Source organism: Diabrotica undecimpunctata, chromosome 3 (assembly GCF_040954645.1).
Source record: "Diabrotica undecimpunctata isolate CICGRU chromosome 3, icDiaUnde3, whole genome shotgun sequence".
NCBI lineage: Eukaryota > Metazoa > Arthropoda > Insecta > Coleoptera > Chrysomelidae > Diabrotica > Diabrotica undecimpunctata.
The window spans coordinates 109,314,477-109,340,549 of record NC_092805.1 but is presented as its reverse complement, the minus strand read 5'-3'; the positions used below and the strand labels follow the sequence as shown (position 1 = coordinate 109,340,549).

Below are 26,073 nucleotides of genomic sequence, written 5' to 3'. Positions count from 1 at the left end.
AATTTAAACGTTTTTTAGGTTTTGAAGCAAAAACAAATTTCATTACCTATATGTATCGCATTTTTGACTTTTATAAACCTGTCCGAAGCACTGGGTTTCTGATACCAATTTGGAATTTTTTTTTTGTCTGATTTTTTGTTTGTTTTGATGTCCTCATTACCTTAGCGATGATAAAGTTGTCCTGATGAAGTTTCCAAATAGACAAGAAAATATTGAATTCTGAAATAAAGAAGACAGCTATATATATATATATATATAATAATAATATATATATATATATATATATATATATATATATATATATATATATATAACTTGTACTTTAAAGAATTCATATGTTGCGGTTATATGCAAATGTGTGAAGTTTATGGTCTTTGGATTAGCTATTTGCATTTTGCTGAATTGTTAGGTTTCTATAAATGAAAAAATTCCTTTAAATTATTTGCGACTAATGAATCACACTGTCTAGCTCTTATCTCGTTAGTTATTCATACATATTTATCAGAACAGTAAATAAAACTAAAAAAAAAATACGAGAGTTCACGTCTGGGATGTGGGAATGTCTCGATTTGTTTTGTGTGTGTGTGTGTGTGTGTGTGTGTGTGTGTGTGTGCCACATATACACACACAACAAAGTAAATCCTAGCACCAGGGAACATGAGATTTCTGCAAGGTCCGACGATCAAAGAGGTCACGCCTCGTGGAGACAGTACTTCTCTGACCTCCAGGCTACCTCCAAACCACTCCACAATCCATTATAAACGTTGGGGAGATTTTACTTGTTTTTAATCTTAAGTGGCTTGGGAAATGCGGCTTCTCAGAGGTCTTTCTGCGGCGATGTCGCTTTGGTAGGGATGACGTTATGCGCCTTTCTCCCTTGTTTATCTCTTGGCACACGGTGTTTGCTTACCATGCCAGACGGCTACCCGGAAGGTCTAGCCATCAAGCCGGTACCTAACGGTACACGGCCTTAATGCTCAGGAATCGTGGTTGTCCCATGTAAGGTAGGTTCCTGTGGAAAAATTGCGGTCCCCTTTTGGATGACGTAAGACTCAGAACAGAAAGAAAATTAAATGGACTCATGTAGTATTATCATCCTAGAGGTTGAGGTACGCATTCCCAGGTGTATTCATGTGGTTTGTATGTCATTCTTTTGTCCAATATTACTCCTAAATATTTTATTTGGTTGGATCACAACGGTCGGACTTGGCGGTCCGAATTTCCGAATCTTTTCTTGTCTGCCTGTGACTTCTCTGGGTTTACTGAGATTTTCCATTGAATGCACCAATCTTTCAACGAATGTAGATCATTTTGTAGGTATCTTCTCGCTAGGTTTGGATAGAGACTTCTGTCGGCTATTGTTGTGTCATCGCCGTATAGACTAAGCAAGATTCACTAGGTGTTTGGTGTGTTCGCGGTGTATATTGTTTACAGAAAGGGTGACAGTACTCCTCCTATTTTCATTCAACACTTTGTTAAGTGCCTTATAGACGTACATGAATGCAGTAGCAGTATATTTCTTCTGGTTGAATCCCTCTGTGATGTATTCGGTCAACTTTAACCCATAAATAGCTGGAGCTTTAGTTCGCTAGAGTGTTCAGACTTCTATTTTAACCTAGCTAGTATAGCTCTGACTTTAGCTTCACTGTCAGTATTGCTGATTTATTTCTTCCTTTTGGTTTTGTTTCGTTGCGATGTACGGAAATATAGCCGAGCAAATTTTATCTTTTTCCGTCAAAAAAATTTATTACCTTTTTAATTTTTTATATATTACAAACTAGAAGATAAAATTAAACGAATAATTCGCTTTATTAATTGTTCAAACTGGGCACTAATGAAGACAGTAACAATAATCCAACAATTTTTTTTACTTTAAATGTGTTTTACACGTGTGCAAACTATTTCAATCTCTTAAACAAGCACAAGGCTTTCTCGGTTGTGAATGTAAACGTCAAATAGTAACATTAGCATAAACTAGTATTATAGTAGATAAATTTACCATCATTCAGGTAACTCGGAAATCCCGTTTGTAGATATGCATAAATTGTTTAAACTAAAATGTATAATCCATAAACACTCATTTTTAAGAAGAAATACCTCATTGTAGTGAGATTTTATTCTCGTATATTATTTAATTAAATATTTAGTTAATTTTTTTAGTAAATAAAGTAAATTACTAATATATAAAATACGCAGAACTAGGAGAACAAAAGATTTGAGCCAAGACCAAGAGTTATTAAATAAATAAAGGAAACCTTTTCATACAGGATCTCTGCAAATAAATAACAAATAATATCGAAGTAGGTAGACCGGGCACGAGGGCACATCATAATCTTATGGTTATAAACTGCAGCATTTAGTTCATTATAAAAATTCATTAATAACATAGTAATTCCTTTCTTATTTTTATATTTGAGCATTTATTTTATAAGTAATTTTTGACGAATATGATAGAAATTTTTGATTCTGTTTCATCCTAATTAACAACTATTTCATCCATCGTCTCCACCTCCCTTAGATGTGTCCATTCATTTCTGTTCGTTGACTCCTTGCTGGTACCAATTAGCAGACCTCCAAGTTTCGTGACGGGGCATGAATGCTTTGCGGACTTTCTGTTTAAATGTGGCAGAGTTTCTTCCCCAGAATATGACTGCGGTGCAGAGGAACAAAAAATCCACCATATCTTAAGATAATGGTCTGTGAGATCCTAGGCTAACCAAGTGACCGAGTTCCTTGACGTGACGCCTGGATTAATTGACTACATGGTGATCAATAAATTTATTTGTTATTGTACTGTTAGCCTAGGCGCACACACATCAGATTTGGACGGTCGATAAAAGTTCAATCGAACAAATTCCATACGCATCGATCGCCAAACGGCACGGCATCGAGGCGGTGTGGTGTGGCGTTCTATAACTGCCATTGCATGGACGGCTGCCGTGATCGTTGCCGTCCTTTCCAGGCGAACGGTATCAAATGAAATCGCGCACAGCCACACACATCCATCTTTGTCGACCGATCAGAGGACCAATTGAGGACCGTACGTTCAATAATCGTAAAATGTCGACTGACAGTTTCAACAATAGATGGAAATGCCGTAAAAAACCGATATTATCGATATACTGACTTGTACTTATTGACATCTAAAGCGTCCATTTTTCTCTTCTAGCTCTCCTCCGTTTCACTTTCTGTTGATCAATAGAATAATACTCAGTCCAATAAAAATTATTTTTTAGCATATGGACATGACAGTATCTGGGTAATATTTTTAAACACAAATTTGTGGAGTAAGCTCCATAAGTTAAAAGGATTTTAATACATGTATTATGATAAAATTGATTATGATTCCGATATGATCATGTTGATAAAAACTTGTGATTCCCTTTGTGATGAGTGCTGACTAATTAATTTATATAAATCTAAACTTTTTTCTAAATATATTTAACTGACCAGTAAAAGAAATTTGTAGTAAAATTGAAAATCTTATCTCATATGACAAAAATTATTGATTACAGATATTTACATAATACTTACATAATATGTTATTAATAGTTCTAAGATGTACAACAATAATTGAAAAAATTAAATATGATAAATTTTAGTAACAGATGAATATGGCAAAACTTTCGGAAACAATATTTAATGAGAAGGCAGTAACCTAATTTTAATTATAGTACAGAACTTGAACACGTTTACATCCAACGATAATCATATAATGTCAAACGTCACACACATAGTTTCAAAAGTTATGCTTCAACCAAAATTTTCGCTATTATTAACTAGTTTCAAAATATTAAAAGAATATTACACTTGACAGATATTGGATCCGGGCTCTAATACTGCTAACAAGTCGATCAATTATTTCCTGTGGCAGATTCTTCAACTCTTCTCTACAGGCAATTGTAAGTTTATGATGGGTTCTAGGAGAATTCCTTCGGGTATGAATAGCTCTGGAGAGTACATTCTATGCATGTTCAGTGGGATTCGTGTCTGGAGACATCGCAGGTCACTCCAAGTGGCGGATACCTTCTGCCTCAAGATAGTCATTAACCTATCGTAGTCATAGCTTGAGTCCTATGTGAGTGGGCGTTATCATTCATAAATACAAAATTTTCACCCACAGCTGCTCGCCATAATCTCACATGAGGTTCTAAAATCCGTATGATGTACCTTTGCTTGTTAGAGTCCGGTCAATATCTACCAGTTTCGTGCGTCCACCTGTCATAATACCTGCCCAAAAAGAAACACTATCACCAGCGAAAGGAAATATGGGACGGGTATTTGCTAGTTGCGCAGCTCTCGCCAAATACGAATTCGCCGCCTATCACTATTTAACCACAGTCTGGTCTCGTCTGAAAAAAGCGCACAATTTCAAAACTGTTGAGGGAGCTCTATGTGTTCTTGAGCCCACTGGAGGCGGTGAAAAACATATCTAGGTTGTAGCTGAGGAACTCTTATTGGTCGACGACTCCTCAAACCTGACTCTAAAATTCTTCTTCTTATTGTAGCCAACGATACTCTGACTCCTGTAGCATACGTAAAGTCTCTTTGGAGGTCTGGTACAGACATAGAAGACTTTCTCCGAATGGAAATTCTGATATATCTATTCTGTTGCTTATTGGTAACTCGGGGTCTACTAGAGCGATCTCTATTCTGTATGGAATCTGTTTCCATAAGCCTATTCCACATCCGTGAGACATCACTCTGAGAGACACCCACTATTTCTGCCACGAACCGCTGTGAATGACTTTCTTCAATTAAAGCGATAATTATTCTTTCACGGTCCAACTCAGAAATTAAATTACGATTCATTATAAATCACGTTTTCACAAATTTTACCAGAATAATTTTTTCAAATGTTTACACCTTGGCAAAACCAGATCAATTAAATGAGTATTTAAATAAAATAAAAAAAAATATGTTATATAAAAAAGGCCTGTTAAATAAGTGATAAGAACGGATTTATAAAAAGTATAAAAATCGTGAATATGAGGGGTGATGCATAACTTTTGGAACTATGTGTATTATTATATTAGTACCGTTTTGGAAAAAAAATGTGTCTGATTAGTAATCATGTAGATAGGTACGCACACCAACACCAAGTAGGCTTTCACAAATTGATGCTTTTTGGTTTTCTTTAATTAATAATATATTTGTTGTACATTTTTTTATGATTTTGATTATTATAAACATTTATAAAATTTTATTTATTTCAAACAAAACAAAATAACAAATTATTATTTACGGTTTATAAAAAAGAAAATATTACAATAAATTAACAACAACTACAGAACTAGTATTGCATGTGCTATGCATAATGATCATCTGTTTTAATGCATAAGTCCTTTTTTTTCTATAAAAAATGTGCCATTCTTGCAAAAATTCCACGGTTATTCCCGATTTCGTTACGTGCATTTTCAATTGTTACCCAAAGTTGGCTACGAGTTTCTATTTCAACAATTTTTAGTAACCCCAAATACAAAAATCGCCAGGGTTAAAATCTGGAGATCCTGGAGGCCAATTGACTGAGGCCACAGAGAAAGTGACCAACTTCTTTACTAAAATGCGCTGAGCAACCATTATGCACAAACGGGACATCATTAATTAAATCACTGAAAATATTTGCTAGAAATCCTAGGTCATCCTGAAAAACGGCCAATTAATTCAACAGGTCTAGCAGCTGATTACCAATTACACCGATCCAGACATTTATAGTGTTTTTTTTCCTATATGCAATGAGGATTGTCACCAATAATGTGCCTTGTGTATGTTAAAAATTCCATCTCGTGTAAAGGTAGGCTTCATCGCAAAATAAGATAATATTTTTCTGCATATTTTCGTTCCACTGCTCTAGCTTTACATTGGACTTCCCCGTATACTAAATGCATATTAGCATATTCTTCAGTTGAAAAAATTAACCATTTTGAAAACACTGACAGCTGTAATAGTTTGACACAAAAATAGTTTGACCATTGTTACTGTAGATAAAATTAGTATCCACACAATAGGACAAACATGGAGAATATCCTAAGGGAGAGCCCCCACCAAACTGGCATGGCAAGTGGCAAGTAGCAGGTAGCGCGCATCTAGCATGTTACTTAAAATGTAACCAATGAAAATGAATGATTCAGCGGACACCAAAATGACAGTGACGTCATTCATTGTAATCATTCGTTTGCATTGGTTACATTTTAAGTAACATGCTAGAGGCGTGCTACTTGCTATTTGCCACTTGCCGTGCCAGTTTGGTGGGCGTTCTCACTAAATGAGAGAGAGACAGAGGAGAGAGACAGAGGAGAGAGAGAGAGACAGAGAGAGAGAGAGAGAAGTACAAATAACAAATATGATCAGTATACATGGCATAAAAACAAAATTTCTACTGCTAAATACTACTTACTAATTAATACAAGTCTTTTAATTGTCTATGTGTGTCTAAGGCTACCAAGAGAGCTATGCGAAAACTTCTAAAACTTGGTGGTTTATACTTACTTATGATTCGGAGAGCACTGTATATATGTGTGTGGAGTACATCCTTGACGGATTTTTTGAGGGATTCTGCAAAGAGATGTTGCTCCGTGTCTGACTAAATTCGCTCTGATTGTACAATGCGGGGAGTCTTTTTGGAACTAGATATGTCTTACGCGCACAAAACACTAAGCAGTGTTGTCAGTTACATATTTACATGTTTTGCAATGTTGGCAAATTATTGTCAAAAGACGAGTTAATAAAGACTATTAAAAATATTTTTAACTAGTTTTATATGTTCAAATGGATTTTCTCTAACAGTGACTTTAATTTTGTTGTTTTGGTAAAGCAAACTTTACAGTCTACAAAATTTAGTATTTAAACACGATTTTATGATAGAAATACAAAAAGTCCAAATTGTTTTTTTCTCAAAAACGATACATGATACGAGTTTTCAAACACGAGCCTATTATAGTTGGAAAATACCTTATAGTTTTCAAATTTGATATAAAACATGTTTTTAAATTAAAATTAAAAAAACATAATATAGATAAGTATACAAAAATAGCTCTGTTTTGCTGTATGGCTGTGAAAGTTGGACAATGGACTCTGAAATAGAAAAAAGAATATATGCATTTGAAATGTATATATACAGACGGATGCTGTGAATTCCATGGACACAAAAAGTTACCAATGGTGGGGTACTTCAGCGCATGAGTAAACAAAAAGAATTAATCACCATAATCAAAGAGAGAAAAATACAATACTTGGGTGATGTGTTGAGAGGTGAAAGATATGAGGTACTCCAAATCATATTGGAGTAAGGGCAAGTGCAGGGCAAAAGATCAGTTGGAAGACGCCAGAACTCGTGGCTGAAAGACCTGAGGAGATGGTTTAACGCTTATCCACAGAAATCTTTCGTGAAGAAGTTTCCAATATAACCTTCGAAAGGAGACGGCGCAATAAGAAGAAGAAGATACAAAAATACCTGTTGTCTCCGCCAAGTAGACGGTTTGTAGTGGCAATAAATAATTCTTATTTACATTGGTTGATTTACAATCACCAGCTTAATCATTGTACAAAGTTTGAACTTCAGTGGTAATAGGATTCTTGAGATATTTAAAAATAAAGAACTTTATTGACTCGAGATCTCTACTTCACTTAGAAAGCATTTTTGGTTAAGGTCTTCTTCTTTTGGTGCCTATTCGTTTCGAGTATTGGCGATCATTCTGGGTATAATTATTTTATTAACTGATGCTTTAAATATATTAGTTGTTGTGGAGAACCAGTTCCTCAGGTTTTTTAACCATGATATTCTTCTTCTCCCAATTCCTCGCTTTCCGAATATTTGCCTTGAAGGATTATTTTCAGTAATCTGTATTTAGTGCCGTTTCTTATTATATGTCCTAGATATTCTAACTTTCTCCTTTTAATGGTATACATCATCAATCTTTCCCCATTCTTCATAGTACAGTCTCGTTGGTTATCCAGTCCGTTCATGATAATCTTAAAATTAATTACTATTTAAATGGGAATTAAATCTTAGGATTCTTCTGTATAGCCACATCTCGAAGGTTTGTTTTGGTTAAGGTTATTGGTTAAATATTGGTTGATATTGGTTAAATCTACATATCTAGTATCTGTGGTTTCCGTTTGACGGGAGACTTTTTGGACACCCTGTATAACATTCTTCTTCTTCTTGATGTGCCTATCAGTTACGAATGTTGGCGATCATCATGGTAATCTTTATCTTATCTGCAGCAGCGCGGAAAAGCTGCACAGATGTTGTATTGAACCAGATTCTGAGGTTCTTTAACCAAGATGTTCTTCTTCTTCCTGGACCTTGTTTTCCAATTATTTTGCCTTGCAGGATGGCTTGAAGGAGAGTATATCTGGATTCATTTCGCATAAGTACGAAGAACTGTAACTTTCGAGATTTGATGGTGGTCAGTACTTCTCGATTCTTATTCATTCTTCTGAGGACCTCCTCATTTGTGACTCGGTCAGTCCACGGGATCTTAAGCATTCTCCGATATAGCCACATCTCAAATGCTTTCAGTTTTCTGCACATATCTTCGTTCAAAGTTCACGATTCAAGACCGTAAAAAAGGACAGAGAAGACGTAGCATCGCAGCATTCTTACTTTTGTATCGAGAGAGAGGTTGTAACTCTTGCAGAAGGCCCCCATCCGATTGAAGGTGGATCTAGCTTTTCCGTTGCGTGCTCTAATCTCCTGGCTGTTGGTCCATTCTTCATTTATTATGGTGCCGAGGTAGTTGTAGTGCGTCACTCTTTCTACAGGGGATTGGTTGACGTAGAGTTGACCTTCTGTTATTCTTTTCTTGCTAATTATCATAAGCTTTGTCTTCTTAACGTTTATATTGAGTCCATATTGTTGACTGTAATACGTGATTTTGTTCATAAGAACTTATAGGTCTTATAAGTTGTCCGCAAATACTATGGTGTCATCTGCATATCTGATGTTATTTAGCCGGCAACCATTTAGTAGAATACCTTTTTCAGTTTCGTGCAAAGCTTGGACAAATATTCTTTCAGAGTACAGATTGAAGATTAGAGGAGATAAAATACAGCCTTGCCTCACTCCACGCATGATTTTCACATTGTCAGTGTGTTCACCTTCAACTCTGAGATTTGCTGTCTGATTCCAGTAGAGACTTCTAATTATTTTCAGATCTTGGTTGTTAATTCATGTTTCTTTTAGTATTTGCATCATCTTGGCGTGCTGTACTCGATCAAGCGCTTTCTCGTAATCAACCAGACATGCGTATATGTCGCAGTTAACGTCTCTGCATCTCTGGAATAAGACTTGTACTGAGAACAAAGCCTCTCTAGTACCAACAGCATTTGTGAACCCGAACTGGTTGGAGGAAATTTGACTTTCACACAGCTTGTAGATTCTCTTATGAATTATCTTTAGGAACAATTTTAGGAGATGACTCATGAGGCTTATAGTACGGTAATCTTCGCATTTTTTGGCTCCTGGTGTTTTTGGAAGTGCAATAAACTCAGATTTTAGCCATTCTGTTGGTATTTTTCCAGAGTTGTATATGTTGTTAAATATCTTTGCGATGTATAACATTAATTTATTTTTATTCTTATATAAAATTAAACGTAAAAAATTAACTATGGCAGCTGGAGCTATTTTGATAACGGATTCGTTAGATTCAGATTATTAAAATCCTTTAATTAAATCCTTTGTTTAAATCCAAAAATTAATTAATATTACCGCTCCTTTTTTATTTTATTATATAAATGATTGAGCTATTCTTGAAATATGAATTTACGCGGAGAACCTTTTAAAAGAGTTTTATACTAAAACCTTCTAAAATAGTTATTTGTAGATATTTTTATATTGTTTGCAGCTCTCAATTTTTTTAACTTTTCTACAAAGCCTTCTTAATATTCGTGTATTAAGTATGTTCATAAAATATTCATCTTCGGTAAAATACGTTCAAAACTAATATAAACTACTAACGTTACTAAGAACTGTAATATTATGGGTTATTTTAAATGACAAAGAAGTTTTGAAGAAAAATATATTCCTGTTATCCAAAAGTAAAACCTTATTTAATTAACACACAGCGACCTTGACATACGTACAAAAGCACGATGAACAATATTGCACAATATTCTGATTCTTAACAGGTTTGTAGTGATGAAGCGAAATTTTGTTTGAATGACCAATTCATGGTAAACTGAACTAGCTGAAGTAGCAGAATTTATTTAAACATTTTATTTTCTTTTATAAATATTCTTCTATCCAATACATGATCCACCTAGTGTGCATTTATCTCCGACTCGTGTAGTTTTGGTGTCCCATCTCCCATCTCTGGTGTGATTTTTTCATTTATAATGGGCCCCTGATGTCCAATCTCGAATAATTTGTATTTTATCAGTAAATATGTTTAGTAATATTTTACTAAAAAGCTCTATTATGTATATTACATTTCAGAACAGTTACATTTCTGTCAGCAGAACAACTTTTCTATACATGGTTGCCGGACGAAAACGAAACAGATGCATTATCAGGAACTACGACAACATTTTGAAACACCTAGAGAAAAAGGGTTACATGTTGTTCCACTATTTTCGATTATTTTACTTTAACCCCTAAGATAGAGTAAGAATCACCCCAACATTTTTTAATGGCAATGGGAGTCAAATAAGATATCGTTTTAAAGTCTTTCCAATTTCCTAAACATTAGTCTTTATATTTTTAAATTCCGTCCAATATTTTATTTAATTTATTTAAAAAGAAATACACTTTAACCTTTAAATTGTAGTTAGCCGCTTAATTAGTTGGCTAAGTACGCCAATTGTTTAAATTTTAATTTCTATCTTCACATAGTTTTTGTTTTTGTAAATGATATGATAGGAATCCCATTCCCAGATATGATTTCGTTGTCTTATGAACAATAAATGTGCCAATATGACATCTCATTTAGCTAATAAAAACAAGAAACTGAAGAACCTGTAATTAATGACGCTAGTAAAGTTGCAGTGTTAACCTAGATCTCTTGTTAAATACGAGGCAACTATGTAATGTGGCATGCCACCATTGCCGTCATCATATGCCAATGGCCAACAGCGCTTACTGCTGGCTGTCCCTCTCTCTAGCTGCACTCCCACCAGAAGCTGGATTTTATCAGCTGTTCGGTACGCCATCCACACCAAGGAAGCACCACGCGTCGGGCGTCGGACACATCGACTGGACCTGAAGAGGCAGCAGTAACAGCCTCGGGGGAGCCACAGACTAGTAACGATTCCGACTTGGTAGATATCGTACCGAAAGAACTGGTAGCAAAAGGTACGAAAAAGTTCCGGGTGCCCTGCAACAACGGAAGAAAAATCAAAATCAAGTTTCACGTAGGTTGGATGGGATTATTGCGTTGCAGGCTCACGCTAAAAAAAAGTATGGTACATTTTTTCCCCAAATAGAAGGGGTTGTAGCGATGCTGTGCCGCCATCCTGTACCAACAGCGCTTACCGCCGGTAAGCGCTAGTACTTATATAGAAGTTCATTTTATTTTGTTATTTATTGTAAATATATTTTTATTTAGATTAAACTTGTGTTTTACTGAGTCTGGTAACCATATTGAAGAAGAATAAATTCCATTTATATAAAATACATTTAGTGCAGGAATTTAATGCGGATGATTATAACCGATATTTACAGTTTTGTGAAATAATAAGTTAGCGAGCAAGGACCGATCCACAATTTCGTTTTAATATCTTTGTCTCCTATAAATGCCATTTTCCATTAACGGAACTGCAAATGGTCCCAATTGCCGTTATTGTCCTGATTCAAACCCCAGATTTTTCATGAGATGCATACTCAGATTCAGCAAAAATTAAATGTATTAGCTGGTATTGTCGCTGACCGACTGGTGGGACTATTTTTCTACTTGGCAATATGACTGACCAAATGTATTTACATCTGCTGTAAGACGTGATTAATCCTGCCTTAACTGATATTATTGAAAATATCCAACAATATGATGAATATCATTTGACCTCTCAATAGGACGGTGCTCTTCTGAAATATGATTTACTTGTTCGTCAATATTTAGACCAAGATTTACCCATGGCATTGGATTGGAAGAAGAGGCAGCCTTGAATGGCCTACTCGGTCACCAGATTTGTCTACTCTGGACTTTTTTTGTGTATACACCCAAAAAGTAAAATCTTTAGAACACCACCCGCATCTTTAGTAGATTTACGTCAACGAATTATGTTCAACGTCCATACAATAATAAAGGTTTCAAACAAAACCTTTATCATTGTATGGGCGCTGAAGGTTATCAGTTTCAACATTTGGTCAGCTAAGAAATAAGTAATCAGCTAAGAATATTTATTTTACAATGTATTTTTTTAAATAAATCAAATAAAGTATTGCACAAAATTTAAAGACTAATGTATAGGGAATTGCAAATTAAAGAGCTTTAAAACGATATCTTATTTGTTTAAAATAGGAAAGTTGGCAGTGGTATACCATAATAGTTAAAATAACTTTACAATGAAGTAAAAACTTCTAATGTAATTTGTATATTTCTTAAATAAAAAAATATTAAAATTGAAAAATCCAAATGGATTACAATAGTTCAAAACGTTTTCGGTCCTATCAGACCATAATCAGTGAAAACTTGAGTACTTGCTCAATATAATGACCCCATCACAAAATAATATAGTTGTTGGATTTACATTTTAAAAGTTAAAAATTATAAAAGTGAAGCGATGATGTCGCGTTAATGGATCAACTAAAAGGTAACATAACGGCCCTTACTCGAAATAAACTCTCTTCCAAGTTTAATAGAAGTCAGTTAGCTGGCGACAAATTTTGTTTCGGAAATTTCAGAAATGTACAAGTTACAGTGGAGTGGAGCTAGAACTGATCCGCGTGGTTCTTTAGTTTACCGGGGAAGCTGATATTGGATTCCATGACTTGTAACATTCAATAACCAAGCATATTATATACTTCATAAGACCGGTGATAGGTTTCTCCTAACAATTCGTAGTCTGGTATCCCCGTTTTGGAAGTTGCTCCTCAGTTTCATAATGAGTTTCCTGTATAGCGACTAGCTCGATGTACTTTTGTAAGTTTTAATAGGTATTGGGTTTTCGAATATCTTATGCGTTCTATGTATATATGATAAATTCGGAATACAGGTCAGAGATTTCTTCTCCGCTGGTTCGCAATTCCTGATAATGCCTCTGTTTCGTTTTCGTCCAGCCACTCTGCATATATGAATTTCGTAGCAAACGTTTTTCGTTTATAATAATAATGATTCAATAATATAACAGCGAGGACAATATAAACCCTTACCTTTTTAAATGATAGCTATGTTTTATAAACTTACTTAAAAACATTCAAATAAAATTTTATTTAATGTACTTTCTGGTAAATCTGATAATAGAAAACCTAGTTATCTATTTGACCGTTATCTTACAAATCATATAATTGAGAATGAATCAGCCGTATTCTTACGTACCCTAAAATTAATTGTGTACAAAGTTGAAGTGGACTGATATGTATCAGTTTTATAAAATCTTTTTATCTTGAATAATTTTTCTATTTGATTTTCTCTATGAGTACTTATATTTCAACAATTATTCAACAATATTTTAAAAATATTCTCATTACATTTTATCTTTTTATATTAACGATTAAGTATAATGGTTTTACGTGCATTATTTTTAGCAGAAGATTTATCATTCATTAGGACTTTTGTGCTTTTCTTCCTATGACCATTAATGATGGTAAATTGGTTAATTAGTTGGTCATTTTTATGATGGCTTTTTTTATTTATCTATTTTACAGGATGTAATGTGTATAATTTTTAGTGAATCAACTTGGGCTTGTAGATCTGTGGACCAGTCTGCAAAGACTGGTCCACAGGAGGAGCACAGTCTGCAAAGAGGAGCATGTGAACCAAATGAGAATTGAACGTGTCTCACAATACAACTACTTGGGAACTATAATCAATGAGTCGTGGGACAATACCCATGAGATTAAATGTCGCATCGGAAAGGCAAAAAGTGCATTCTTGACTATGAGCTCTGTGTTCAAGACCCATGACCTCACCCTAGAAACAAAAATAAGGCTCCTTAAATGTTATGTGTATTCAGTGCTTCTGTACGGAGTAGAAACGTGGACATTGAAGGCGGAAACTCTATCAAAACTTCAGGCTTTTGAGCTATGGTTATACAGAAGGATCCTGAAGATACTACAGAGGATAAACACAACTGCGGATTTGGTCAACATCTTGAAGGGTCGTAAGCTGCAGTACTTGGGACATATAATGAGAAATCAAGGCAGATACGAGCTACTTCAATGCATTTTGCAAGGTAAACTTGAAGGAAAAAGGGCCCCAGGACGAAGAAGAATGTCCTGGCTTGCGAGAGCATGGTATAGAAAGACCTCAACACAGCTATTTCGTATAGCAACCAACAAAGTCATCATAGCCAGAATGATCACCAACGTTCGGAACGGACAGGCACCCTAAGAAGAAGAAGTCTACCACTTCGAAATTCGCCACTTGATTTATGTGCGCTAGATTATTATTTGCTCTGTCTACGATCATTATTTTTGTTATTCCGGTGTTGATCCAAGTTAAGTCCAAATTCTTCGCTTATCCGGCTTAGCTGTTCGGTGATGGTAATCATTTCGATTTTATTCGCTGCTAGTATATGTGTGATCTGCGTATCGCAGGTTACTGATTTTTCTGCCTCTTTTAGTGATTTCTCCATCCCATTAATCTAGTACTTTTCTCATTATATATTTAGAAAATATTTTGTATAATACTGGTAATAGTATGCAGCCCTGTCTAGTTCCTTTCTTTGTTTTGAACGCATCTGAATATATTCCGTGTATTTTAACTTTGGCTGAGTTTGAATCGAAAACCTTCGTGCAATCTATGAAACAGAGCAGCATTGGTATGCTGTATTTCCTCGCTTCTTCTTTGATATGTCTGGCGTTCATTATGTGCTCTTTTTCCTAGCACGAATCCGCAATTTTCTTCGGCTATATCTGGAAGTAGAAAGTTCGTCGAAATACGATAGTGCGCTGCAATGTCGTTTTGTTCCGCAACAAGTTTTGTTGTGTAATTATTTATATATTAAAATTTTCTAGCGTCTTCTTCCACATCAGTGAATAAGCGATATTCAGATACAAGACCCCATCTTTTACCGTACTACTTATCAATTGGCCTACTATTACTGATTATAGAAGTGTTGGTCAGTGAGAAACCATATTAGAAAGAAAATCGGTCATTCAGGAGTCGATGATTTAATTAGAAACAAGACATATTCGTTGTGGAATAGCTCATTAACAACTTAAGAATAAATAAATTAAGCTGAAAATGTAAAGTTAACCATTTTTACAGAAGTCAAAATAAAACAAGTTAAAATCCTTAAATATCTTTAAAATAACTTTTTAATGAACTATTTACTGCTGCATCACCAACCTTTTAACAAATGCATATTGGATTAGATAAGAAGTCGTCAATAATTAAAAAACACCCACAAATACATGATAACATAATGACATTCCTGTGTGTGATATATTCTAAAGATATCAAATGAAATGTTTACAAATTATTTACTATTTTTACTGAGAAAAAGCCACAAATTTAAATAAGTTTATTTTGAATTTATATATATATATATATATATATATATATATATATATATATATATATATATATATATATATATATATATATATATATATATATATATATATAAATGACCATATATTTCGAGCAAAGCCCAAAATTGGAAAATCCTTGCATTGTACATAAATTATTGTCCACTTTTAACTTTGTACCCCCAAACTGTACAATGTCCGAAATGATCAAAATTAAAAATGATTATCGACATGCTCATCGATTCGTATCGATTTTTATTAACAAGCGACGTACCAAATTAAAAATCGAACATTTCTTGTTAATTATTTTGATCTTTTATATTTTCTATTTATATATAGCGTTGTTCTTTTTCGAACAATCGAATCGAATCGACAATGTAATAAAATGCTGTGTCAAACTAAGACATAAATGACTGAAATTGTTTTACAATAGAGTGAAACATTTTAAAGCTTCAAGAAATAGATACATCACTATAAAACAGAGAAAATGTTTGTGAAACAATTTAAATTTTTAAGAGATGTGTATGATAATTTAAAATAATTTAATCGTACAATCCAGAATATTATGGATTTATAACCTCTTTGATGTTTGTTTGTCTTTAATAACAAATGGGGAATAATCGCAAACATCGATAGGAATCGATATCTATCCTATTCCAAGTCCGACGATTATGTCTATTTCGGAGATTGTGCGTTAAAAGGGTATAAGTGGACAAGATTTTTCAGACAATGCTAGGATTGTTCAATTTCGGACATTGCTCGTAACATATGTATTAAATAAGTTTATTTTAAAGTTTAGATTTCCACTTCGAAAATCATTCTCAAAATACATGTTTAAAACATTTTATCTCAAATTTTATGTACACAGCTAGATAACATCTCTAGCCTCTCCTACCCAATTTCTATCCTCACCTCCAAGAAGTGTGATCTTGATCACACGGGTGAACCCCGGTAAACCTGAGCAACCCTATTGGAGATTGGGTAGTCAACCCCAATGGAAGGTAGGGTCAGGGCGGACGAGGAAGGGAGAAAGCATAGCTTGTTCAGAAGCTATAGCCAGCAGCCCTGGCACTGGACTCGGGTGCAATTGGCCGATAACCTGTTCATCTTAAACTCAGCTATCACGAATGCTACGAACAATGAACTAACCGGACGGACCAACGGACAACGACCAAAGCTACGGAATAAGGACTTAATAATGGATTTGCGACTGGGAACCTGGAATGTCCAAACCATGCTGCAGGCAGGCAAAATGCAAAGTATTGCACAGGAACTATTGAAGTACGAAGTAGACATAGCAGCTCTCAAGAAATCAGATTTAAAGGGCATGGTTGCATAAATAAAAAAGAATACAGTATGTACTACTGTGGAGCAGAAAGACAAGGAGACTTTGGAGTGGGTTTTATGGTAAACCATAAATGCCGCAGGTCAGTATTGGGTTTTACTCCAGTTAATGAAAGAATATGCAAAATACGTCTAAGGGGAAAATTTCATAATGTTACAATTATTAATATCCATGCCCCAACAGAAGCAGCAGATGAACTAGTAACCGATCAATTCTATGACCAACTACAAGTAGAATGTGAAAACGCACAGAAAAGAGATGCAGTTATAGTTCTGGGTTATATGAACGCGAAGCTGGGAAAAGAGAAAATATATGCAGAATCCTTTGGTAAGCATAGTTTACATGATATTACCAGCAACAACGGTATAAGAGTGGCACAGTTGGCAATGGCAAACAAACTAAGAGTTGTTAGTACGTGTTTTCCTCATAAAAATATTCATAAAGGAACCTGGATGATACCTGGTACTAATAAATTTAATCAAATTGATCACATATTAATATCTAAGCGGTGGGCAACCTCCGTAAGAGATGTTAGAACATATAGAGGCGCAAATTGCGATTCGGACCATTTCTTGGTCATATCGAAGATAAAACAAAGAATATCAATGGTAAGAAAAGAGAAAGGCGCCAAACAAAGAAAATGGAATACATATATGTTTAAAAATCCTAAAAACAAGAATGAGTACCAGCAGAAAATAAAAGTAATATTAAATGAAAGAGGAGAACAAAACAACATTGAAGAAGAATGGAATATCATCAAAACGACAATTACAAATATGGCAAAGGAAACATTAGGTGAAACCTCAAGCCAAAGAAACGAGGAATGGTTTGACCAAGATTGCCAACAAGTAATAAATAGCAAAAATATAGCTAGACAGAAATGGGATTCCCGATCGAATAGAAAGGCATATGAAGAACTCAGAAAAGATACAAAGAAAATATGCAGAAGGAAAAAGAGAGAAATGTTGAATAGAAAAATACAACAAATTACAGATTATAATAACAGAAGAGAGGCTAGAAAATTTTACAAGGAAATCAAGCAATGCACCCAAGGATACATAACAAGATCAACAGTTTGCAAGGACAAAAATGGGGCAATTATCAGCGAGAAAGAGGAAATAATGAAAAGGTGGAAGGAGCATTTTCAAGAGCTGTTAAACCCAGAAAAAGAACAAAACGAAGATGAAGAGATAATTCACCACACAGCAGAACAACTAGTTGAGCAACCAACATTGGAAGAAACGATAAACGTCATAAAACATCTAAAAAATAACAAAGCACCTGGCACAGATGGAATAACTGCAGAACTGATAAAGAATGGTGGACATGCGCTATGGAGGCGTATCCATAAACTAATCGACCGCATATGGACACTAGAAGTCATCCCAGAAGATTGGAAAGTGGGAATCATACTTCCTATGTACAAAGGGGGAGACAAACGACTCTGCAAAAATTATAGGGGCATAACAGTTTTAAATGTCATCTACAAGATATTATCAGGAATTATATACAGCCGCCTGGAATCGTTTTCGGAGGAGATTATTGGTGAATACCAATGTGGCTTCAGACCAAAGAGGTCAATATAGACCAAATACATATGTTAAGAGGTATACATGAAAAATGTGTTGAATATAACATACCTATTTACAACTTGTATATCGATTTCAAACAGGCGTTTGATAGAGTAGATCGAAAAAAGATGTTAAAGCAACTATCTATGTTAGGGATACCCAATAAGTTGGTTAAACTTATATGAATGACTCTGGAGGGTTCCAAAGCTATGGTGAGAATAGATGGAAATATGACGCAGGCCTTTGATATTGAAAATGGAGTTAGACAAGGGGATGCCTTATCAACAACACTTTTTAATCTAACTTTAGAAGCTGTTGTTAGAAAACTGGATATAAACGGCTGTATTAATACAAGATCTATGCAAATATGCGCATATGCGGATGATGTTGCCATAATAAGCCGCAACAAAAGGGTATTAAGCGAAAAAGTTATAGAACTGAAACGAGAAGCTGCTACGTTTGGTCTATATATAAATGAAAGCAAAACAAAATATATGGAGTGCACAAAATCGAATGAACATGAGAATCTGAAGGTAGACAACCATATCTACAAATATGCCTCCACTTTTCCCTACCTAGGCTCAATAATAAATGATAACAACAACATCAGTCAAGAAATACAAGCACGGGTTCTTAGCGGTAATAAGTGCTTTTATGCATACAAAGACTTAACGAAAAGTAAGTTACTGAATCGTGAGTCTAAGCTGAGAATCTATAAAACAGTAAATAGACCAGTGGTCACATATGGATGTGAAACGTGGACCCTCTCAACCACTGATGAAAATCAACTGAGAATATTTGAGCGCAAAATACTAAGGAAGATATTTGGACCAACCCAATGCAGCGATAGTTCGTGGAGAATTAAAATGAACCACGAGTTGGATGAACTAATGCAGAGCGCAGATATTGTCAGATTTGTAAAGTCACAAAGACTAAACTGGCTTGGTCACCTAGAAAGAATGAAAGATAATCGAGCTGTAAAAGTACTCCAGAGATGGAAGCCCCAAGGAAACAGAACAAGAGGAAGGCCCCGTAAAAGATGGATAGACGACGTAGAGAGGGATCTTAAAACCATGAACATCAGGCAGTGGCGAAGGAAAGTATCCGACAGGGCAGAATGGAAGAACATTGTTAAACAGGCCAAGACTCACGAAGGGTTGTAGCGCCATCAGAAGAAGAAGAAGAAGATTTTATGTACACAGCATTGCTGTTTCGTCATTACAGTAATATGCAGGGCAGCACATGCAAATTCTATAACGTACAGGAAAGATTTTATTAAAAAAATGTGTTTTATTAAATATTTACACTCCTATACGGGTCCCCAAAATGTTTAAACTGGAATGTGGATCAAGTGGAACATCCTTGAAAAGAGTACCTAGAAATGGATGTATTATTTTTGTAAACAAAAATGTTTATTAGCACTTTTTGTGTAGAATGAACCGTTCTCCCAGAAACAAGCGTGATTTTTAATGTCAGTTACGCGCAAATACCATTTTAAATAAAATTTGCATCAACTCGACGGTAAGAATTTGAAGATTCTTTGATCAGAGTGTCCTGTTGACAAAAACCAAAATGCGTTTTAAAGAAGAAGAGTGCAGCTTTCGTATCAAATTTTGTTTTTTGCGGCAAATGAAGTCAGTTTTAATACAGGTGTTAAATACATAAACTTTGCCCGATGTTTGCTATTTCTTACGACTCTCATGAGATCTATAAAGTTTTAACTTTCAGTAACTGATTACTATGGAATTTACATTGTTAGATTTTCATCTTCAAAACCTATAGTATAAAATTTCGGTTTTGAGTTTTGACAATAAATGTGAGGCATTTGTAGTATGCCTAAAAAACATTAAACTTTCACATTACAAACGATCTAAAACATTTAAAACTGCCTCTTTTCGATTGCACAAGTATCAAGTAGATCAACTCTCTGACGACTGGACTAAACCGTTTAAGGGTTATTCTAATTGTTTATACGTAACAAATAACACTATTTTTACACAACAATTTTTGGTTATCAAAATGATTTTCTCTTAACTTTTACTGATATTTATAAAAAGAAATAGTAATTTACGCAACAAGTTATGAAAGTAATATTTTACGGGATGAGTAGGAAGTTTGAAGGGCGATCCGAAGGCGTAGGCAATAATTCATAAATAGCTGCTTTAGCAGCTTCACTAACTTCATGTGGAATCAATTCGGCGTCACTTTCACTACGGATTTCCATTTTTTGAAGTTGAAAAGCAAAAACACTTTTGAATCTTATATGACAAGTGCTGTCATAATAAAAATCCACAATAAAAGCTGATATTATTGTTAAGGCCGCCTACGTAGATACTCGTAGATTACTACGTAAATCGTTCCAAAAATCGTTGCAAAAGTGAAAAAAATTGTTGCTTTCCCGTTTTGTGTAAAGTGAAACTTTAGTTTTAATAAATCATACCAAAAGTTTAGTTTTCGGCTACAGAAAAAAATTCTTTACCTTTCGTATGGTACTCGTGGAGTTTATTGTACCTTTATTATTTTATGTCTTAATCGAAATTTTTACGATTTATTTAATACTACAAGGCTCAACCTTGAGATGAATCACAAACGTGTAAGTTGATTTTTACAAAAGTTATAAACTATTAACGATTTTGCCTTCTTTTGCCGTTTTTGAAGCAAAGAACTGAGTAAAAAATTTTGGAAAACGCTGTTTTGATGATTTTTCTATTTCTTAACAAGTAAAATCTTTATATTTTCATATAAATAGATACCTTTTTAATGGTAAGCAAAACTACGCTAAAATTTCTGCAAAAAACGTAAAGTGGGGTTACTATAGGTATAATGGACAAAGTCATCAAATACCTGGCTATTCAGATGTCCTGAACCCCCTTAAATGTTGCTTAGTTCCTTGTAGTAATTAACGATTTGTTCGTAAAAGGGAGAGAAGCCCCAGAAGTTTTGATCCGTAATATTCATATTATGAAGTGGTCCTAATTGATAACTTGAATCACAATCAAATTAAAAAAATATTATTTTCTATATTGTTTAGTACTGTATAAAAATTGATCTTGTAATATAAAAATATTAAAATCTGTAATCGTTATTTAACAATTAATTTTACAGTACATGAATAAACGCAAATTATGTCAATACGTGATATAATAATTGTTGTAAATGTTGATAAACGTATTGTTTCCGTTCATAGATTTTATCAGTTAATAACTGTTAACACTTGCCCCTCGATATTATAATTTATATACTTAAGAGTTTATACTAAAGAGGCGCGCTCTTTTTGACATTGTTGCTGTAATATGTAATATTAGTTTTTTGGTATGTAGCATCTAACTTTACGTAGTGTTTGTTGATTTATGATTTGCATAATGTGTCTTAAAAAAGTGCGTGAATGTGTTGTTAAAAAATAATTTAATGTCTGATTTATACATTTGTAATATTGTGAATTAGGTTAGTTTTGTATGTTATCTAAGAAAATGGATCGGTATTGAAAACAATTTAGCAGGCACTAAAAAATGTAAGTTTTATTTGTTATTGTATTATAGTTGTTTATATCTATAAGCATGTCTGAGATTGAGAATGCGACACAGAGTCTATTTTAAGTTATCTTGAAAACACAAACTTACTCTACTATTCTCGTTTTGGAAATGCATTAGAGCACAGTTTTCATGGGAGAATATTACAACGGTCTATACATGAATGTTCAAAACTGAATCATTATAAATATCGATAGGAAAATGCAACTGAGCAAACCTTAAAGGTAGTGGCATATTATCATGCACGTTGCGTTTCCAGCACGTAGTGTTTAGTTTCCGAAAAATATAATTTAAATGGTTTTAAATATGAACAATTCACACTGTCAGGAACGTAGCATTTCAGACACCTAACGTTTCCGTTCAGTATATTCGAAAACAATATTTTACTGATGCCGACGGCTACGTAACGAGTCGTAACCGGTTGGTACGGATAATGTGAATTAGATGACCGTCGTTTCCCCTCGTTGTTTATTTAGGTATTTGTTTGATTTTGATACAGAGTATTTGAAAAAATAATTGTCGAGACTATTTTGTCATTTATGCATTGTGTTTTCATTGCTTTGTGACAGTTAAACACAAAAGTGATAAACAATTAGGACTTTTGCACGGAAGTGATACCTTTTCTTTTTAAAAATACTCTTTGGTTTGATATGTATGGCTTCGTTAAATGTAGTATTTTGTTTTTTAACCAAAGGTGTAATTAAATTTAAAATATATTCAAACTGAATCCTATTCATTCTAAAATGTCCATTGTTTATGCCGTTCGAATAATACGATTCTTGAAGCTCTGCAAAATCGATGTTTGCTTTGTCAACCATCTTTTCGTTACTGCTGCATAATCGGATGGGGTCAAATCAGGAGAATATAAGAGAAATAAGATGGATGAGAAAGCAATTCGAAGCCCAACTCATGAATTTTTGCCATTGTCGTAACGTTCTTGTAAGTGGGTACATTGTCTTGGAGAAACAATGCTTTTTATTCTGCATATGGTCCCTTTTTTGACTGAGTTCCTGCATCAGTTTGTTCAATAGTGTACAATAGTATTGAATATTGATAGTTTTACCTTTTTAAAGAGTTGAGATATAGTTAAATAGTTTCAAGATCGTTTTACCTAATTGACCTAGTCAATTAAAAGTATGCTTTTGCAATCCCACAATACAGTGGCTATGACCTTTCAGACCCATCGATCTACTCTAGGCTGCTTCAGAGCACTGTTGCCGTTTCAGTCCACTGTCGTGCGTTCATTCTGTTCTCTGCTATGTAGTAGTGGATTTAGGTTTCATCAACGGTTACCAAGAGACACCAAAAGTCCGATGGATTGCGCTTTATGAGTGCTGATAAGTGGCATGATCAGCAAACGCGGCATCCATCGACAGAAGAATTTTTTTTTTTTTTTCATATTCAAATCTTCATTTCAAAATATGATAAGAGTGCTCTTTACTAATTCTTGTGCCCTCTGCTAATTCACGCACCTTCACTTTTTGTCGACTTTCTTCGCATTTTCCGGTGTAACTGCATCGGTCGGCCGTCCAGTACGTGGTTCATCCAATATAAATATCCGGCCACTACGTAATTCACAGAACCAAAATTTTGTTTGCTTCGCCTGTTTTATTTCTTAAATAGTAATGTTTAACGAGAGATCAAAAATCGTTTTTCTCCTTATGCGTCATTTTTCCAAACAAGCCAACTTTATGTAGCTGTCAAAAATACACTAACGGCCACATCGCGTTAAAATTTGACATGTGTACCTAAAACAGGTTGGACTTTCTAGAACTAAAGTTTTTTTGATATAGAAGTACCCTAATCGGCGAAGGAGGTTACTTATCGGACCATCAGATAAAAATGTGGTTCTTTCCGGATTAGATAGCATCATTATCATCATCACTATATTCGTCATTTCCCAAAGAAATTATAATTGGCTCTATTCTTTTTTCCATCATCATATCGAGTTTCTAAAATTCTTTTTTATCTGCTATTTATAACCTTTTGTTGATTTTTAAATTTGCAAGATATGGTAATAGTAACACAGTAACTCCGCGTTCTTATGCTATTTCGTCTATACCTACAGGAGAGGTGCTCAGACTTATAATGTCTTTGGTCTACCACAAAATATTCTTCGCGTATTTCAAACTCACTTTTAAAGTTTCCTGATAATCATAATTCGAGTGGGAACCTGTCCGTTAAGTCATTTTTGATTAATTCACTAAATAATAGGTCCATTTTGTTAACAAAATTATTTATGGCGCTAATCATGTCGATACTAGTATTCTTTTTACCTTTCGGCTTCAAGTTAAGGATATTCAAATGATTCGTCACATTCGATAAGAAAGCTATACCATGGAGCCATTTTTCGTTTTTAAGCACCTCGGAATCGCCGCTTCGTTCATGTAGAAAAGAAATGTTTTCAAGTAGTAGTTCTTAGAACTTTTCTAAAAATTTTTAGCGGCTACATCTGTAAGAAGTAAATCAGTGTGGTGAGCAGGCTTACTAGTGTCCAACTGCATTTTAAAGAGTCCTCGTTGCAAGCGACGATTGAATTCACGATCTTTGTGGGTAATGTCACATCATATTTAATGTTTTTGAATATAAAACTTGCTAATAAATGATACAATGGAATAAAAAACCATGGAGAAGTCATCGCTGGCTGGGCACAATGCATCAAATCCATTTTTAATGCCAGTCATAGATGTTGCTTTTGTTGTAATGCACACGAGTTTTTAAATCGGTAGCTTATATTGTTTTACAAAATTAATTGAGAAAAGCTGTGTGCGGTCTTTTCTGCGAGTTTTTTCTTTCAGAGATAGCACTGTTAATTTCATATAGATTACTTTTCAGTTCGAATTCCAAATATTTGCTCCTAATCTCGATTCGTCTGGTAACAGTTAGACGGGATAACTGGACTTCATTGACAGCAGATATAATCTGTGTTTTTGTAACAAAGACGCGTTTGTTACAGCAACTGATTGTTTGGCTGGTCTAAAGAAGATGAATTACTCTCCCTTCAAACTACTTTTCAAATATTGCAATTTTTGTCTTCTTCTTAACTCACTCTTTTACGACAAATCATTTTTTACTTTTTATGCAGAGTGTGTCTTTTAGGAAATGCCTTTCTAAGTTACCTTCGACCCTCGACCAAGGCATAAGACTAATCTTGAATTCTTTCGCGATCGACTCCCGAAGCTGTTGCGATCGACCGGTTGATTGCGATCGAGGGGTTTGAGCATCGCTGATCGACAGAATACTTAATAAATTTTCGTGAATCTAATTTAAACTTGAAATGCTAGTTTGAGTACTCCTTCTTCTACCTTTGTCTTTGATTGTTAACCAATCTTTTTTTTAATTGGCCTATTGCCAGGCTCCAGTAAGAGCATAAGAAGGTATCCATTGAAGTCTGACAGGCAGCGGTGGGAGAAATCTTTTTAGACGACTAACGTCACGGAGCAAGATACTCCGGCGTCTTCTGGCCGAGTAGAACACTAGGAAAGAAGACCCCAGGGTAGTGCTGAATTAACCGTGTTCCGGCTAAAACTTTAACCACCGTTGCAGAGTAGTGGTCTTACCACTCAATAAACAACTCAAATCCATAATATATTAACCATCGCCTTAAAAGAAAAATAACTATATTATTAAGGAAAACTTACAACTAATCATACCTATCACCACAAATCAGAAAAAAAATTGTTTAAGCACTGCCTAATACCACAAGAAAACAAAAGAACGAAAATATTTCCGTGAGTCCATAAACTAATTTTGGTACCTACCGGTTATTGGCTCTCGAGAAAAAAGAAACAAGATTTCAGATCCCTGTTTCAATTTCCTTCTCTGTCCTCCTGCTCCTTCTTCTTCATCACCCCAGAAATCAGTCTCTGACATTCCCAGCACGGCCTCAGATCGGCAATAAGCTCCTTCGTCCACCTTGCCTTTCTGTTATTATTCGCCCATTCCTTCGGCTACTTTATCGTTTTCTCGTTTTTTCTCCTCATCTACATTTCCACC

General features: G+C 34.6%; 1 protein-coding gene across 4 annotated transcripts in view; it reads left to right on the top strand.

The window, feature by feature from the left end:
- The window catches only part of LOC140437210 (prestin-like), a 187,785-nt gene that overhangs the window by 54,006 nt on the left and 107,706 nt on the right, over positions 1 to 26,073 (top strand). Inside the window, exon 1 of one of the 4 annotated variants that reach the window (XM_072526585.1) lies at positions 21,912 to 22,058. The exons of the other annotated variants lie outside the window; for them this stretch is intronic. The gene's annotated coding sequence lies outside the window, so the exon portion shown is untranslated. Of the gene's footprint in view, positions 1 to 21,911; positions 22,059 to 26,073 lie in introns of those variants that run through there. 4 annotated transcript variants of the gene reach the window in all.